The sequence below is a fragment of the Periplaneta americana genome, chromosome 8 (assembly GCF_040183065.1).
Source record: "Periplaneta americana isolate PAMFEO1 chromosome 8, P.americana_PAMFEO1_priV1, whole genome shotgun sequence".
NCBI lineage: Eukaryota > Metazoa > Arthropoda > Insecta > Blattodea > Blattidae > Periplaneta > Periplaneta americana.
In genome coordinates, this window is record NC_091124.1 from 40272114 (window position 1) to 40288724 (window position 16611).

Here is a 16611-nt window from a genome sequence, read left to right on the forward strand (position 1 = left end):
GACAGAAATTACTTTTGTCTGCCAGTTAATAGCTTGACCACCCCTTGGGGAACATTGCTTTCCGACTGTATGAACATAAAAGAAGGATTTTGACGGCACTTCATGCAATGAGTGTTTTTCGAACTTCTCAACACAAAAAGAGAATTTAAAGGTACAGTATCATACTCCAGACAATTAATTTTTTTCAAACTTTTTATTGTAATTACTAGATTCAGCAGTTGGTTCCTAAAATGAAGTCATGGTGTGAAGATAGGGCGAAAAACTGAAATAAGCGCGCCTTCTTGTGTAGTGGAACACCGTAGCCATGTGTTTTATTTAAGTGATAATGATATTGTTTTGTGCAAGTTTTGTAACGTTAGAATTGAGTGGAAACATAGCGATTCATGTGAAAAACAAGCAAAGAGTAGATCTCACGAAAAACGTGTGGAAGAATGTTCAAAAGATACAATGAGCACCATAGAGGCAACTAGGACTTCAGAGCTCCTTCGAAATAAAAAAACCGACAAAATGTAGTCATCATGGATACTTCAGAAAAGTTGTTAAAGATTATGTTCAAAAAATATATTTGCAATTGTTATAACAATATCTGTATTGAATATACGGCAGGTAAATTGATGTTTGCGTCCAAGGAAATCTGGTATAAGAAATGTGGTGGGTTAGGCCTACTAATACATTGACACAGATATTATTTTATTGTGATATTATCGCGAAAATTTCATGCTTTGACCAACAACAAAAATCGAATTTTTGAAAATGATATCACCAGCTTAGTTATACTCGTAATTCGAGAATGTGCACGAGTGTGGGTTTGAATCCCGCTTGGATTGATTACGTAGTTGTTTTTTTTTTCAACTCTAAGGCGAATAGCATGGAGTCTCGCTTTTTCATTTGTTTATCTTACTCCTTTTCCGCTGTATTTTCTAACTCTGATCTTCCTCTTTCTTCTCCTGTGATCAATTTCCACTCATCTTCATCTTCTTCCTTTTTGTTCTTCTCTTTGTGGTTTTATTTCCTCCCACACATTCATTGTCTCATATTTCTGTTTCGTTTCTTCTTCTTTCCTTCTCGTATTATCACCATCTCCTCTTTCCACTCTCTTCGTGCTGTATTCTCTCCCTTTCTTCTCCCTCTTGCTCCACCTATTCGTCCATCATCACCTTCACGTTTCATCATCCTCTAACTCATTTTATTTATCTTCCATATTTACCTCTTCTGTATTTTTTATTAATCATTATGAACATCGTTTTCTTTTTCTTGTTATCCTTTCTTTTTATTCTTCTTGTGTTTCTTTGTTTCTTCTTTCATTATTATTTTTTCGCTTTCTTTCGCCATTTCCGTCAGCAACATCCAATTTTTCCTTTGTCTTCCTTTTTCGTCGTTTTTATTTTCTGTTCTTCCTCCCGTATCTAATTTTTTCACCTTGTTCTTTACCATTCTTATAGTCACCTCTCCTTCCTCTTGTTTTTCAGTATCGGAGTCACGTCGTGTTCTAACATAATTTGCACTTGCAGCTTACATAATTTTATTTTAATAACGGAATAAGAACTAATTTGTTCCTCGCCATTAAGGTCAGCAATTCATCATTCAGTTATTGTCTGTAACCTGTTACACAAGAATGACTTGTCAAGATGTTAGTAAAATCTTTCGTATCCGTAAATGATTGTTATGTAATCTCAGAAAGTTTTGTCTTCGTCCTTTGATAAAGTCAGAAACAGGAAAATGACATGAAACAAGATTGAAATATCAACCGCGCTCACGTAATACCCCGTAAACATTTCTGACTTCTCATTCCCCTTCACTGATAACCACGGAGTTATCAGACCAGGCAGAATAGTACAGGTCTAGGTTCTTATTGGATAGAGAGATTTTGATGCAGGTCGAAGTATATTTTAGGGATTTAAACAGTTATCTAAGAATCAATAGTTATTTACGTTACATGATCTGATAGTGAGATTTTACGTATGAGTCTTGATGGGAGACGGACCGGAATTTCTAAACGAATACATAAAACACTTTCGCCCTTGTAACGTACAGCATTTTATTTCATGCCATATTGCATTTCCTTATTTGTATTTAAATGATATTACGTGAAAGAATCGATACCATTCAACAATCAAGTCAGTAGATGAAATAATCATAGAGGGAGATTTATATGTTGAAATTGATAATCCATAAATTATTTTAGATAAGTTCAATGTTGTAATTGAAGAAATGATCTCTAGTAAATCAGAATTAAGATATAAAAAACAATATGAACCATTTTGTTCTTGGACAAGGGGAATCGATAGCATTCAACAATCAGTCAATAGATGCAATAATCATTGAGGGAGATTTAGATGTTGAAATTGATATTCCACAAATTATTTTGGATAAATTCAATGATGCAATTGAGATACTGATCTCTAGCAAATCTAAGATATAAAAAAGAATATGAACAATTTTGATCTTAGACAGGGGCGTTGATAGCATTCAACAATCAGTTAATGTATGAAATAATCATAGAGGGAGATTTATATGTTGAAATTGATATTCCACAAATTATTTTGGATAAATTCAATGATGCAATTGAGATACTGATCTCTAGCAAATCTAAGATATAAAAAAGAATATGAACAATTTTGATCTTAGACAGGGGCGTTGATAGCATTCAACAATCAGTTAATGTATGAAATAATCATAGAGGGAGATTTATATGTTGAAATTGATATTCCACAAATTATTTTAGATAAGTTCAATGTTGTAATTGAGGAACTGATCTCTAGCAAATGAGAATTAAGATATAAAAAGCAATATGAACCATTTTGATCTTGGACAGGGGAGTTGATACCATTGAACAAGCGTCAATAGATGCAATAATCATTGAGGGAGATTTAGATGTTGAAATTGATATTGCACAAATTATTTTGGATAAATTCAATGAAGCATTTGGGAAACTGATCTCTAGCAAATCTAAGATATAAAAAAGAATATGAACAATTTTGATCTTGGACAGGGGAGTTGATAGCATTCAACAATCAGTTAATATATGAAATAATCATAGAGGGAGATTTATATGTTGAAATTGATATTCCACAAAGTATTTTAGATAAGTTCAATGTTGTAATTGAGGAAATGATCTCTAGCAAATCAGAATTAAGATATAAAAACCGATATGAACCATTTTGTTCTTGGACAAGGGGAATCGATAGCATTCAACAATCAGTCAATAGATGCAATAATCCTTGAGGAAGATTTAGATTTTGAAATTGATATTTCACAAATTATTTTGGATAAATTCAATTAAGCAATTGAGAAACTGATCTCTAGCAAATCTAAGATATAAAAAAGAATATGAACATTTTTGATCTTGGACAGGGGAGTTGATAGTATTCAACAATCAGTTAATATATGAAATAATCATAGAGGGAGATTTATATGTTGAAATTGATATTCCACTAATTATTTTAGATAAGTTTAATGTTGTAATTGAGAAACTAATCTCTAGAAAATCAGAATTAAGGTATAAAAAGCAATGTGAACAATTTTGATCTTGGACAGGGGAGTTAATAGCATTCAACAATCAGTTAATATATGAAATAATCAAAGAGGGAGATTTATATGTTGAAATTGATATTCCACAACTTATTTTAGATAAGTTCAATGTTGTAATTGAGAAACTGATCTCTAGCAAATGAGAATTAAGATATAAAAAGCAATGTGAACAATTTTGATCTTGGACAGGGGAGATAATAATATTCAACAATCAGTTAATATATGAAATAATCATAGAGGGAGATTTATATGTTGAAATTGATATTCCACAAAGTATTTTAGATAAGTTCAATGTTGTAATTGAGGAAATGATATCTAGCAAATCAGAATTAAGATATAAAAAACAATATGAACCATTTTGTTCTTGGACAAGGGGAATCGATAGCATTCTACAATCAGTCAATAGATGCAATAATCATTGAGGAAGATTTAGATGTTGAAATTGATATTTCACAAATTATTTTGGATAAATTCAATGAAGCAATTCAGAAACTGATCTCTAGCAAATCTAAGATATAAAAAAGAATATGAACAATTTTGATCTTGGACAGGGGAGTTGATACCATTCAACAAGCAGTCAATAGATGCAATAATCGTTGAGGGAGATTGAAATGTTGATATTGGTATTCCACAAATTATTTTAGATAAATTCAACGATGCAATTGAGAAACTGATCTCTACCAAATCTAAGATATAAAATGTAACATGAACAATTTTATTCTTAGACAGGGGAGTCGATAGCATTCAACATTCAGTTAATAGATGAAATAATCATGGAGGGAGATTTAAATGCACAAATAGATGTTTCAGAAATTATTTTAGATAAATGCAATATTGCAACTGAGAAACTGATCCCTACTAAATCTAAGATATAAAATGGAATATGAACAATTTTATTCCACGGACTGAGGAATCGACAGCATTCAAAGTCAATATATGAAATAGTCATGGAGGGAGACTTAGATGTTGAAATTGATGTTCCACAAATTATCTTAGATAAATCGAATGAAGCAATTGAGAAACTTATCACTGCCAAAATCAGGAATTGATATATAAAAAGGGATACAAACAGTTTATTTTGTTCTTGGACAGTAGACATCCACGAACAGAGAGCTGTAGTCGTGTGGTTAACATATCACAGGTCCATCCTTTCAACAACGGGAAAATACGAGAAAAGGGCGTGGTTTCCTTGATTTTGGAGATTCTGAACTAAGATGTACCATTTTAGAAATATCATCATTATCATCATTAACGTCTAAGTTCATGTTATCTTTGTTAAGGAAAGAAATCTCTTGGGAATACAGATTAAGCATAACTGCATGTATGATGTAATTGAAGTATAATAATTTGAGAAGAAACTGCCGATAGAGTCCGCGAATGTTCGGTTATAACATAATTAAGGAGTAACTGAGGTGTGACCCAGTTCCAACGATCATTTCGAAAGAGCAGCGAGAACTGAAACTGTTTAGTAGTTCCTCCGTCGGTGCAAAGATGACGCCACCCGTTCTTGTGTTGGTAACGAACGTAAATTTTATTTGTGCTGTCATTTGTAACGTATAATAGCCTAATTACTAATTTGAAGCAATTTTATTCTGAAGTAGTTCCTTGAAACATACGTTTTCCATATTATTGTATTCCTCTTGATACGAAGTTTTCGGGTATTTGTACCCTGTTATGCTTGTATAAATGTAGCTGTTCTCAGGACTGATATCGAGTCCAACAGATAGATCTCCCTGTTCCCTTTTCCCTTCAGTCTTTCACTAAGGATTGGCCACTGAGTAGGATTGTTTAAAAGTATTTCTGTAAGTCATATTGCTTTTGCCCTGAAAATTCTCTAAAGTCCCCTACTGAAAGGTGAAAAATGAAGTGAGACAAAATAATAATAATAATAATAATAATAATAATAATAATACTATTATTAAGTATTATTATTATTATTATTATTATTATTATTATTATTATTATTTGATAGACAATAGTATACTTTTGTACATCTTGATTACACAACTTTTAACACTATATCGCTTTGAAAACGTATTACATGTATTTCATGTGTTAAATTTTATGTTACCTTGTTGACATGTTTCGGCCTGCTATTGGCCATCATCAGAACTGGTTGTTGCTGGTCTTGGCGCCTTTGACTCTACATTACACTGCACAAACACACCCCCACAGGAAAAAAAACAAAAGGCGATTGAAGCAATAGCTTGTGGCCAGGAGTGGAGTTTACATTAAATAATGAGAAAGTAATGTTACACGTTTATGCCTACACTAAAATAATTATTTAATTGTTTTATTTAATTAGTGAAGTGTAAGTAAGCGAAAGTAAAGTGAATAATACCAAAATAATAGTACAAGAAATACAATGAAATTATATCAGTTAATACACAGAAAAGTATGTAAAATAAATACAAAATATTATACAATTATATAATGAAGTAATATAATGTATATTAATCAAATTATTGTAGTATATATGTGTTAATTTTAAGTAGCAAGACTGGGTTACCCACGTCAATGTAATTTTATATGTAATTAATTTAAGAACCTGTAAATAATTCAAATTATTGTAGTAGATATGTGTTAATTTTAAGTAGCAAGACTGGGTTATCCACTTCAAATGAATTTTCATTATAATAATATAAACTCAGGCTATAACTATAACCCTAATGTACTTTCGGGTAAAATAGGGTTCAAGAAAATGTATATTCAAATAAATAAATGTATATTAATCAGGATTAAATTCAGTCGAGGCGCTTGCTTTTTAAATACGAGTAATTTATTATTGGAAGATGCTGATTTTGAATGATTTTTTTTTTTTTTTTCAATAACGGGACATCGTGAATATAGTCTACGTTGTTAGGTAGTCGCTCTTTTTTTTCTTTTTCTTTTTTTTTTTTTAACAAATTAGAATTGTGAAAAGTCATCAGTATTATATTACGTTTTAAATCTATGTTGTCAAACACTGACGGTTGGATCTTATCTCAAGCAAGTCCCTGCTGTCGGTTTGTTGTGGCCTATGATTAGTTTCTTTTTTTTTTTTTTTAATAGAGCTACTAACTTTCCCACATATTGCGCAATTAGCCCACAATTTCCGTTCTCCTGCATTAGCACGAAAATCTTCCAGATTTAGAGGTTATAGCATAACTTTCATTATAATGTTGTTTTATTCCCATCTCCTGCATTTAATATCTTGTAGATTAGCACATCTGATGTGACATGCACTCTGTGACTGTCATGAACATGATGTTATGAATGACGTAGACATTAGTTCAGTATTTCGCTGATACGGCTGAACGTTTTATTGTATGATACATTTAAAATCTACTTCGTCAAGATGCCCAGTCTTTGTTTTCTATGATAGAGTCGAGTCCTGTTATCGTCTTACGGCAACGCACGCTAACTAAAACATCCGTGTCCAGGTCAGATCTCCTGTCTTCGTGGCTCGAAGCTCGCTGTATGTCTGGGCTTCCTCAGTAATGGAAAACAAGAACTGTTGGACGAGTCCGTATTGCTAATAAAACTTCATTTAAAGCCTCGACCTTGGAAATATAATCCGCCAAGTTTATCATCTGTTTACATTCCGTCAACTGCAGTGACAGCTTTATTGAGAGACTTGGAGATGTCACACATAAATAAAGATCTCGCCCGATCTGATCCTTGCAGGCATCGTTGAGCGAAACACGTAAATCGGCCGGAGCGTGAGCCTGCAGTTATCCTCCGTCTCGCCACTCTTTCTACTTATTTGGAATGCCTGCATTGTTATAGGTGAAATTGTCTTTTACTTTAAATAACGACGTTTTGGAATAAGATTCCTGGCATCAGGATACTGTTAACAATTTCCTAGCATAAGAATACTGTTAATAAGTTCCTGGGATCAGGATAATCAGGGAACTGTTAATAAGTTCCTAGGATCAGGATACTGTTAATAAGTTTCTGGGATCAGGATAATTAGGATCCTGTTAATAAGTTCCTAGGATCAGGATACTGTTAATAAGTTCATGAGATCAGGATACTGTTAATAAGTTCGTGAGATCAGGATACTGTTAATAAGTTCCTAGCATCAGGATACTGTTAACAATTTCCCAGCATCAGGATACTGTTAATAAGTTCCTAGGATCAGGAAGTTTCTAGCATCAGGATGATCAGGATACTGTTATTAAGTTCCTAGGATCAGGATACTGTTAACAATTTCCTAGCATCAGGATACTGTTAATAAGTTTCTAGCGTCAGGATACTGCTAACAATTTCCTAGCATCAGGATACTGTTAATAAGTTCCTAGGATCAGGATACTGTTAATAAGTTCCTGGGATCAGGATAATCAGGATCCTGTTAATAAGTTCCTAGGATCAGGATACTGTTAATAAGTTCCTGGGATCAGGATACTGTTAATAAGTTCCTGGGATCAGGATAATCAGGATACTGTTAATAAGTTCCTATGATCAACTTCCTAACATATTGCTATATTCTTTCTCTGAAGCATATTTCACGAAGCACAGCTTTCTCAATCCCGGGGCCGCGACTTGGTCGCATGTCAGCAGTTTCAGTCTCCCGGACTCGAACCCAAGTCTGAAGTGTGTGAGGATTGAATGAAACATATTTAGGCCCATCGTTTAATTCGTATGATTGTCGTCTTGTTTGTCTGTAAATGTAAAAAACATTGCATAGGCATATATCAGATCGTGGGTTGTAGGAGAGCGAAAGAGAGAGAGGTACAGTGAGGTAGGGACAAAAACTCGCTCTATAAATCAGCGTTCTTGCATTAAAAGCCTTATAAAACACGATCGTTCACCCACCTGAATCAAATAACATTTTAGATCTTGTAATAAATTACGTTTGGTAAAAACGCCGCTCTTATGCAATGCCATGGGTATTAATTATACATTACTTACTGTATGATGCTGGAGGCACTGAATTTTACATACTTATCGAATTGGAAGCTAATGGGGCAAAAATTAGCAAATGAACGACAATGTCTTTGTACGAGAAAAGATATTTCGTAAGAATTTGGCTTTAGGAAATGACCAAGTTTATTAAAAATGCAAGGCTAGCCTTGTACAACGGCACAACTACATTCCAAAAAATGATATTTTGAAAATAATATTCGGTGTTATCCTGGTTGTCATTGGTTAATTTGTAATAAAGTTTATTTTAAATAATTATGATATATTTTCACTGTCGTTGAGACAGTATTTTGCATGGGTTTCAAATTGCAAACCAAAATTGAAGGAAATTTCGAGCGAATTTCACCGCTTCAAGAACCAATATTTTATAACCATTTGAGATCAGAACCTTATTTTAGTGTCAATTTTATTTAAATTTCAATGTACAGTTCCAGAAAAATTGAATAGGCCCGTAATTTTATTAAATTCCAGGTACAATGCATTGCGCATGTGCAGTAAACAAGAACGCCTATATGTATGCTACTTGTGGACAGTCTTGCGAAGCTTGTTGCCTACATATAGGAGAACTGCTACCAAGATTCGGCCCATTTTTTATTTCCATATCTGAACTATTCTTATCGGCACCACGTTCCAGCCGCCTTTGAACCCCAGGATAGACCAGGTACTCAATTTTGCAGGAGGATGAGAGGATCCCGAATTTTTGGCAACAAGAAAAGATTCGCCGCCATACTGAATCGAACCCGGAACCTTCCAGTCCATAGTTATTATACCAACCGACCTACTCGGTCGCCAGTATGATTCTTATGGAAACAAGGTTGCTCAGAAAAGCTGGGTTTGTTACCTTAAAATAATATCCGATAGGCCAGCGGATTCCAAAATTTTCAATTCTTTTGGTAACTGACTTAAAATTCTGTACATGTTACATGATACCTGATGCAATGAATTTTGTGCGAGATCGTGCGTATTTGCTTGGTTTCCGCACAAAACCAATCCGCGGAAAGTCTAAAATTCCACATTCAGCATTCCCAACCTAACGCACATAACAATTTCCCTCTTCTTACCGCCTAAGTGACATATTGATTTTACTGCTTTAGGCTTTTAACATATTATTTTTAGAGACGTACAATATAGTAATAATTATAAATTGGAAACTTACCACTGCAATTTCACCTAAATTACACTGTTAATTATTGTTTTTAAATATTTGCAAAAATTAAGTAAACTCTACAACTCCACTAAAGTTACTGCATTCGTGATGCAAGTAACATTAAGGAAGCCGTGAAAAAATCAAGATTCCAGATGCCGATGTTATTACTGCAATATGTTATATAAATAATATTGTTAAAATATTAAAATTAAAAATAAATCATTACATAACCTTACCGTTTGTTTTAAGTTCGCATTTATAGACTGGGGGAAAAAAAAGACATACGTATATCACGGCCTGCTGGAGTATAGTAAACACAGAAAACATTTTAAAGCAACAATGTTGAAGATAGATATTTTTGTTTTGCAAATTTGCCGTCATTGAACAGAAACCAAGATGGAGATTTCATTGCAACTAATTAGAAATTCCTCTTTCAGGTATGTAATAAACGATCTCCGCACAAAATAATGTATGATACACGCTTCGCTTTTTCAAACTTTTCCTCGAACATGAAAACTTCAACATACCGCTCTTGTAACGCATATTACTATTACATAGTTTTGTAATTAAAAGGCAGCGGGGGAAGAGCCTCAAGAGATTTATTTTAGCGTGAAACGTTTGCACTCAAATAAATTTCTACATCTGATGTCAGTTGCTTAGCAACGGCGATGGGTTTTGTCATTTGTTTAGCAGCGGATCAGATTCCTACATTGATATTAAGTTTTCTTTTGTGAATTATATTATACTCATACTAACGGCTCCTCAACAGACTAGTTAAGATAAAATACAGTAATTCCATTGTAAATAATAATAATAATAATAATAATAATAATAATAATAATAATAATAATAATAATAATATCTTTGGCGAGGCAGCCCATGAAGCGCTAAGTCCGACCAGCTGACTGCAGGTCAACCAGTACACTAGTATCGTGTGGTCAACATGATTATCCCCTCCTTCCCCCGACCGTTATAGCTGGTTTTTGAAACCGGATTCCCTACCTACCGTAGCTCCCCAAATTCATTACGATTTTGGGTGGGCACCGGTCACAAGATACTCACTTAGGGTAAAGGTTGGTTGTGATATGATTTGTATTGTGATAGTTCTTTTTGAGAATTTATTACAATATTACTGAGCGAGAGAAGGACCGGTTTTGTGCAGAAACTTGTCCACGACCATTCTCTTAATACGTTGACCCAAAAAACCGATCTTCCTCTCGCTCAGTAAAATTGTAATAAATTCTCAAAAAGAACTAGCACAATATTACTCATATCACAATAATACCAACCTTTACCCTACTTACAAATGGCTCTTAAGGAACCCGCAGGTTCATTGCCGCCCTCACATAAGTCCGCCATCGGTCCCTATCCTGTGCAAGATTAATCCAGTCTCTACCATCATATTCCACCTCCCTCAAATCCATTTTAATATTATCCTGCCATCTACGTCTCGGCCTCCCCAAAACTTTTTTTCCCTTCGGCCTCCCAACTAACACACTATATGCATTTCTGGATTCGCCCATGCGTGCTACATGCCCTGCCCATCTCAAACGTCTGAATGTAATGTTCCTAATTATGTCAGGTGAAGAATACAATGCGTGCAGTTCTGCGTTGTGTAACTTTCTGCATTCTCCTGCAACTTCATCCCACTTTCATTCATTCATAGTGTTCTGCCAAGGGCAGGTCTTTCACTGCAAACCCAGCATTCTCCAGTCTTTCCTATTTTCTGCCTTCCTCTTAGTCCCCGCATATGATCCATATATCTTAATGTCGTCTATCTTCTGATATGTTCTTCTGCCCCGAACTCTTCTTAGCCCCAAATATTTCTAATGTCACTAGAGACGCTGGCCAAAATGTCATAACGAAATTCTTTCTCCACGAGGACTCGAACCAGTGCTTATTCCATAACGCATAATGCCTTAGACCACGACGCTACTACGCGGGACACTTGTACAGACGTATGGTATATATTCACAAAGAAATAAAAGAAAAGATAATCATCAATAATATAACATATAAATTGCATTAAATTTATTTCCTTCTCAATTATATTTACAGTCCTTATAAATAAGAACCAATTCCTTAAAAATCTAAATATCACAATAACAGCTAGCAGAGAACATAAATGTTTTACGCAATTACAGGGATATTATGAATCCCCTGCTACTTTTTGCCATTTTAATCGAAAGTAAACTAGGTCTTTATATGGATCGAATTTGCAAGACAATAAAGCAAACCACGTTTTATTATTAGTAGTAGCTATTTATTGCACCTGTTATCGATACCTAAAATTCGTTTCTATAGCAACGAAATTGCTCCCTTTCACGACAGGTTATATTATGATTATAGGACGTCTATTTTTTGCGTGTTTTAATGCTGGCTAAATACGGTTGATTACGACTTTATTTTACAACGGGAATGATTATAAAAGTGACCGAAAATTTACGTTACTCTGTGACATTTCCAAGGAAATCATGTTCTGCTGCTGTGTGGCCAATTAGAAACTCCTACACTTCGCTCCTGATTTATGGCTAGCTAACAAATTGCTACAGCACGAGAAGAGAATGTGTAAGCAGTTCGAATCATCTTTTTCTCCCGCGAGTTTTCTTTTGAATTGTACAAGCCCTTTTCAATATAAACAAGTGAATGATTCAAATATAAGACGCAGGAACCTATAACTTATTGTTACATCCAGCCTATAAAAGGGCGAGAATTTGGATACTTTATATATTAGGGAATTTTTTACTCCAGTCTATAAAAGAGCGAGAATTTAGTTACTTTATATGTCAGGGAATTTTTAATTCCAGTCTATAAAAAGGTGAGAATTTAGTTACTTTATATGTTAGGGAATTTTAAATTATAATCTATAAAAGGGCTAGAATTTTGTTACTTTATATGTTAGGGAATTTTTAACTCCAGTCAATAAAAGGGCGAGAATTTAGTTACTTTATATGTAAGAGAATTTTTAACTCCAATCTATAAAAGAGACAAGAATTTAGTTACTCTATATGTAAGAGAATTTTTAACTCCAATCTATAAAAAAGGCGAGAATTTAGTTACTCAATATTCTAGAGAATTTTTAACTCCAATCTATAAAAGATGCAAGAATTTAGTTACTTTATATGTAAGAGAATTTTTAACTCCAATCTATAAAAGAAACGAGAATTTAGTTACTCAATATTCTAGATAATTTTTAACTCCAATCTATAAAAGATGCGAGAATTTAGTTACTTTATATTATGTAAGAGAATTTTTAACTCCAATGTATAAAAGAGACTAGAATTTTGTTACTTTTTATGTAAGGAAATTTTTAACTCCAATCTATAAAAGAGACAAAGATTTAGTTACTTTATATGTAAGAGAATTTTTAACTCCAGTCTATAAAAGATGCAAGAATTTAGTTACTTTATATGTAAGAGACTTTTTAACTCCAGTGTATAAAAAGGCGAGAATTTAGTTACTCAATATTCTAGAGAATTTTTAACTCCAACCTATAAAAGAGTTAGTTTATATGTAAGAGAATTTTAACTGCAGTCTATAAAAGAGACAAGAATTTAGTTACTTTATATGTAAGAGAATTTTGAACTCCAGTCTATAAAAGATGCAAGAATTTAGTTACTTTAGATGTAGGAGAATTTTTAACTCCAATCTATAAAAGAGGCGAGAATTTAGTTATTCAATATTGTAGAGAATTTTTAACTCCAATCTATAAAAGAGACAAGAATTTAGTTACTTTATATGTAAGAGAATTTTTAACTCCAGTCTATAAAAGATGGAAGAATTTAGTTACTTTATATGTAAGAGAATTTTTAACTCCAATCTATAAAAGAGGCGAGAATTTAGTTACTTAATATTCTAGAGAATTTTTAACTCCAATCTATAAAAGATGCAAGAATTTAGTTACTTTATATGTAAGAGAATTTTTAACTCCAATCTATAAAAGAGACGAGAATTTAGTTACTTTATATGTAAGAGAATTTTTAACTCCAGTCTATAAAAGATGCAAGAATTTAGTTACTTTATATGTAAGAGAATTTTTAACTCCAATCTATAAAAGAGGCGAGAATTTAGTTACTCAATATTCTAGAGAATTTTTAACTACAATCTATAAAACAGACAAGAATTTAGTTACTTTATATGTAAGAAAATTTTTAACTCCAATCTATAAAAGGACGAGAATTTAGTTACTCAATATTCTAGAGAATTTTTAACTCCAATCTATAAAAGAAGCAAGAATTTAGTTACTTTATATGTAAGAGAATGTTTAACTTCAATCTATAAAAGAAGCGAGAATTTTGTTACTTTATATGTAAGAGAATTTTTAACTCCAATCTATAAAAGAAGCAAGAATTTAGTTACTTTATATGTAAGAGAATTTTTAACTCCAATCTATAAAAGAAGCAAGAATTTAGTTACTTTATATGTAAGAGAATTTTTAACTCCAATCTATAAAAGAAGCAAGAATTTAGTTACTTTATATGTAAGAGAATTTTTAACTCCAATCTATAAAAGAAGCAAGAATTTAGTTACTTTATATGTAAGAGAATTTTTAACTCCAATCTATAAAAGAAGCAAGAATTTACTTACTTTATATGTAAGAGAATTTTTAACTCCAATCTATAAAAGAAGCGAGAATGTTGTTACTTTATTATGTAAGGAAATTTTTAACTCCATTCTATAAAAGGACGAGAATTTAGTTACTTTATATGGAAAGGAATTTTAACTCCTTTCTGGACACACCTGTAGTCCATATTTGGACCTTTCCGTTCTTATTCTAAACGGTCATGCAGTGGGACTCCCATGGACTGGGTTCGGCACGATGTTCTGAACCTAGCTCAAAAGAAGAGACCTAATTATTTATTATCCGAAAAGTTTATTTTAAGAAAATGTTCAATGAGAAAGTATTGCATCATTTATGGATCGGATTTCATGTGCGTGTGTGGGTCTCCACTTAGCTAATTGCCTTCAATCTACATCCTTTTCACTTTTCATCTGAAAGGCCCAGAATCATATCTCATGGTTACAAATTGCGGTTAATAGAAGTATTCAGAGTTCAAGTGAGTCCAGTTTCCAAGGTTATTCTGTTGTGCTGTCGTAACTCGTGTTTGTCGATGACCACGTCAGAGTCTGACAAAGAATTTCGTTGTTGCGGTGGCGATCTGTATAAAAAATGGTACTATGATTTGTAACCTAGCTCTGTGAGTCTATTTTCTATGTACCAAGTTGTTACTGACGTCCGCAGGCTCCAAACCAGCCGGGATTCGAATGTAGGCCAACATTTATGTCAAGGTGCACGTTGTAAAATGGTTTGATCACTCATCCAGAAAATCATTTCCTCCATCGTTCATATTCCGAGTGATATATTAAGAGCCATAATTGGTCAGAACAATGATGTATGTGTGTAGATAACAAGCAAGGTTAGCCAAATGTCTGCGCCAGTGGCTTTCCAATACAGAGACCAAGCTTTGAAACTCGGCATAATATAAGTGGAATTTGTGGTGGAAGATTGATAAGCAGTGGATTGCAATGGTATCGTTTTGTTCTTTGTTTGTGTTGTTTACTGTTTCAGTGGACAAATTTAGATTGAATAAATCCTTATTATTCTCTAAATAAAAATTTATTATTGACGATAAATTACAAAGTTCATTTTTTAAGAAATGTTAAGCTATATGTACACCCACAAAACGCAAAAAAATGATGAAAAATTAGAATTTTCAAAATATAACTATTTTAATAGAGAATTTTCTCCTCTTTAATTTGATATAAGAATTTTCGATTTATGCCTTATGGTTTTTCAGATAAGTCCCATTTTCCAAAATGCTTCATCACCAGCCACGGTCACTTACTTTTGGAGTGCATTACTTTTGGAGTGATCTTCGTAGCAGTCAATCCCCTCGTCCAGCATTGCTTGTAAAATAAACTTCTTTCTAGTCCCGAAATAGATGCATAGATATCTGGGCATGATCATTAGATTGAAAAAACTTTTTTACATAATGAAGTAATTTATAATTTTTTACTGTTAATCATAAAACTGTAAATTTGTGTGTCAGTGATGTTGTACGTCATTTTAATAAGAGTCTAAAAGTAGAAATTACAGTTCTGAGGAGGATGGGCATAAACCCTGGGACAAACACCATCGCAGGATTTGTTGCATCAATGGAAATAGGGACAAAAATGCCAAAAAAAACATTCACCTGAAGTTAAAACAAGGCGGAGGTATTTGAGAGGCAGAAAGAAGCTGAAACTGGACCGACATGAAGCTGCTTAAGGGGTGACATATGATGATGGAGTCTTCTAGGCTCTAAAAGTTTGTGGCTCATTTTCTGTAAATAGTAATTTTAGAATATTTAATTCTTTCAAACATGATATCTCAGTCAAATATGGTGATACCAAGAAGATATTAGTGTCATTTTGAAGCTTGAAATATCACCCAGTAGTGCCTGACAATGAGTAAAATAACATTAATATAATTAATAATTATCTATGGATTTTTTACATGATTTATGCAACATAAAATATTATTGTAAGTTACATATATGGTAATATTTAATTAATGTAAATAAAAATAAAAAATAGCTCTATGTCAGGCACTAAAGAATTGTTTTAGCTATAAAACAGTGGAAAAAACTGTGGCTCTATCTTAGCATGAGCTATCATGTTTCAAGTTGCATGTCAAAATTATAAACAAAATAATTTTTAAAAACAATTTAGACATAATTTCAAGGGATCTGTTGACTTCATTCTCTTTCTGGTACCATTCTAAATTGTATAAAAATTTTACAGAGCAAAATTATACAAAACAAAAGGTGTACGTACATATAACTTAACCGATGGCGATTGGTCAACTAAATTAGCAAGACTTTTACTGGATCAACATGCTTGAGGTCATTCAGAAACAAAAGCGACATCTACTGAATTACTAATGGAAAGGAAATTGAAAATTTTATTAGACACATTTAGATCGGAAGAAGTTACGAGGAAGAGTCACCAACTCGTAATGAGGAAGGAGGCCAGTAACAATGTCAGGA

General features: G+C 33.0%; 1 protein-coding gene across 6 annotated transcripts in view; it reads left to right on the top strand.

The window, feature by feature from the left end:
• Lmpt (four and a half LIM domains protein limpet) overlaps positions 1-16611 on the top strand; it is a 964594-nt gene that overhangs the window by 805109 nt on the left and 142874 nt on the right. The gene's annotated exons all lie outside the window — the stretch shown is intronic.